Below are 3,696 nucleotides of genomic sequence, written 5' to 3'. Positions count from 1 at the left end.
GGGCATTCATTCGGGATTTAATGAACATTCTTTTGCATGCAATCGAAAATTCAATTACACGTTTGGACAATCAGTAGCGTTTATTGACAATCAGTTATAAAAATAGAAACTTCATTAGTGCTATTAACATAAACGTGTTCATCAATGTGACATTCATCAATGTGGTTTGACAACCATTTATCCGATTTAAACCAAACAACAAGGAAAAATGAAATTTAATTAGAGTTACTATTTTTCTTTTTTCTTTAAACAGTTGGCTCCTAAAATTAAGAGAAATATAGAACTATAAATATTTTTTAACAAAAAAAAAACAAGACAAACGAACAACACTTTTTGTGGAGAGTTTATAAAAGCAAAAAATATATACTCACTCGTTCACTATAGAAAAACAGAAAACGTTTGTATGAGAAATGCCGCCGAGAAACCCCTCGAACACAGGGAAGAGCTAGAAGAGGGGAGAGAGAGCGTACCGCCAAGTATATGGTCAAATTGGAAGAAACATCACAGTCACTTTGGCTATTTCGCCCACTAACGGTCTTATCTTCCACTTTTCTATCATCGGGGGAATGAATGCACAAAGATTCAACGACTTCACAAACACGACTGAATCTTTACCGGTGCACCATAACGCACCATAACCCACTAGATACCGGCTCAAACACTGAGCTAAAAAAGTTACCGCCCTACAGCCCATTTCTCAACATCGGAGGCTACAACATAGGAACAGTCACAGGAGCGAAATGTGGGCAATGGTTTTGTTTTATGCAAACCTATATACCTCGCTGTGTTAATAGAGATCAATTTCAGGTATAAATGTCACTTCAAAAATCGAAATAAAACTATTGATATTTTCTTTTCTTATAATGTTTGTTTGAATCGAACAAATGATTGTCAAACCACATTCATGAATGTCACCTTGATGAACATGATTGTCTGAAATGGGTCAGTACGTAGCTCTTACAATCTGCAATTTGATTGGGCAAATGAACAATATCCGCACCTCGACACAAAGAACGAGAAGAATTGAGACAAAAGAACTCCTTTGTAGAGCAAAGATAATAGGAGACAAAGCTGCTGCGTACTTAATCTCTGAAATGGCTTGTTGATTGTCCTTGTTTATGTTAATAGCACTAATGAATTTTCTATTTCGTATAACTGATTGTCATTAAACGCTATTGATTGTCCAAACGTGCAATTAAATTTTCATTGCGCGCAAAAGAATGTTCGTTCCAATCGAATTGAATATCCAATTGCGTTCTCCGTTGATGCTTATGAATGTTCACGAATATTCAATTATTGTTATTGAAAGTCGAGCCACGCTAAATAATGTTTCGTGCGATGTTGATGAACGTACAATACACGCTATCGATGTAACTTTTGGCACAAATGAATGTCCCTTTCCCGTTAATGAACAGCAAAAGGTGTATTAAAGACTTCGTGACCTAATCAATATTCACAAAGGAAGTTAACAGCACATGCTTGATTAACAATGCGCTGAGTTTAGTGGGCTCCCTCTGTGCACCGGAGACTTGAACTTGAATCTATTAATTGATTCGGGGCAAACGTTGCTCCTTCCATGTACCCATTTACAAAGCAAAAGGTTCGACTGAATTGGGTTTAAGTTTGGTCCGACGTATGCTGCAAGCCTTAGACAGAGAATGGACAAGTCAGCTCCAACGTGTCCTCAAGGTTAGATCTAATTACTGATATATATCAGGTACTATAACTTTAGAACTGCTGTGTTGAACCTTGATTATTGCATCTCATGACTTGATGATATCATATAATATCACATATATACTCGTTCTACAAACGTGACAGTCGCAGTGATTTTGTAGTCGAATATCCGATAATATCGAGGGGTCCAGCAGAGAGAACGAAAGAATCTATAGATATCTAGTAGATTCTAATAAGATAATCTCCGATAATATCACAATATCGAAGGGTTGAGAAAATGGAAGGAGAGGATCTAAAGAGACATCTAGTAGATTCTAATAAGATAATCTCCGATAATATCACAATATCGAGGGTTAAAGCAGATGGAAGGAGAGGATCTAAATAGACATCTAGTAGATTCTAATAAGATAATCTCAGATAATATCACAATATCGAGGGGTAGAGCAGATGGAAGGAGAGGATGTGAAAGACATCTAATAGATTCTAATAAGATAATTTCCGATAATATCACAATATCGAGGGGTAAAGCAGATGGAAGGAGAGGATCTAAATAGACATCTAGTAGATTCTAATAAGATAATCTCAGATAATATCACAATATCGAGGAGTAGAGCAGATGGAAGGAGAGGATCTAAATAGACATCTAGTAGATTCTAATAAGATTTCTTCAGTCTTCCCTGAAGAAGTCTTATTAAAGACTAAAATTTGGCAGAGTCAAATTTCAGTTTTTGGTGTATTATATTCATTGTTCTGGTACGAGATCAAGACAGTTTGGGCTTTTTGATTCTATTCTTTTTTCGCATACAATTCATAGATCCGACGCGCGCACGAATATCCAATCAGAAAGCAGCAAATAGAAGCCAGTGAAGTGCAACCCAAATGTCCCACAAAAGTCCCACAAATTGTACAACGTGTCGGATGAGGAGTGTGAATCCTGAACTCGGGTTTATCTATAATATAGACGTCTATAGGAGTTTTCCTGTGACTTGGGAAATAAAAGACGGTCACCTAACATCATAGAAATTGATTTGTTGTCCAAGCTTGGTGAAAATCTTGTAGAGAAGCATAGAAATAGATAACTACAAGTTTGGTTGTTAATGAAAACGACACAAATCCAGCACGAAATAAGGAAGAAAACTTGAAAATGATAAGATAAAAGCGGTGCTCTCTTCGGTAGGTACTATGTGTTTATGTGCTTTTAAAGCTATTTTTAGTAGAAGAGAATGCCGAATTCGCTGTTTACGTCTGACTTTAACTACAAGTTTTATCGGCAAACGTCAAGATTTACAGCAATAATACAAACGACAGTCTCATTCTTATATGTAATAAGTAACCTACGATAATATCAAACACAAGTTTAATGGTAGGACTAACACTGTTCTTGTATATATAATTTTACGTGTTTTTCTGCAATTTGAGTCCCAACTCTACACTAAAAGTGGCCGGTCAAAGAAAACAGAACTATCACGCTGACCGGAAGATGCTTATTTTGCTTGTCCAGATTCGCAGAAAAATATCTCAAACCAATCTTTTTGCCGTCAATTGACCACATGGCTGTTATTGCATCATCTCTTTCCTGATTGGCTATTTGTGCGCGCGTGATTGACATGTCGGATCTATAAATTCTCGAATTGAAATTATTATTAAAATATTTTGTAGTATTGCCGTATCTGAATGTTAACGGATTTAAGGAAAATACGTTGTTTCAAATTTCCCGCAAATAACTTTGAAATATTCACTCGATTCCATCTCCTTTCGCGCGGCTAGGAAAATTTTCAAAGATCTGTAGAGAATTAAAAAAATAAAATAACCCACAAAAGCGACGTTTTTTGTCTTTTTACAACTTCTCTCTATTTTGGCGGGATCTGGGCGCCAGTTCTGTAAGAATCGTAAAAGAAACTTTACCTCTCAAATTAAATACATCTACAAATTATCTAACTTAGGTAAGAACGATCTTGACTTACTCATGTATACACAGTTTGTCAGTAAAACAATGTATCATTATTTAGCTAATTCAAT

General features: G+C 35.9%; 1 long non-coding RNA gene across 1 annotated transcript; it reads left to right on the top strand.

Annotated features, from left to right (window-relative positions):
* Nucleotides 1–1,320: 1,320 nt before the first annotated feature.
* LOC125561745 lies at nt 1,321–2,805 on the top strand. Its single transcript, XR_007307464.1, has 2 exons — nt 1,321–1,689; nt 2,492–2,805. It is a non-coding gene; the product is annotated as an uncharacterized LOC125561745 (long non-coding RNA).
* Nucleotides 2,806–3,696: the final 891 nt, after the last annotated feature.

This window comes from Nematostella vectensis, chromosome 1, assembly GCF_932526225.1.
Source record: "Nematostella vectensis chromosome 1, jaNemVect1.1, whole genome shotgun sequence".
In the NCBI taxonomy this organism is placed as follows: Eukaryota; Metazoa; Cnidaria; class Anthozoa; order Actiniaria; family Edwardsiidae; genus Nematostella; species Nematostella vectensis.
Note: the sequence above shows the minus strand (reverse complement) of the source record. Positions and strands in the feature narration are given on the sequence as shown.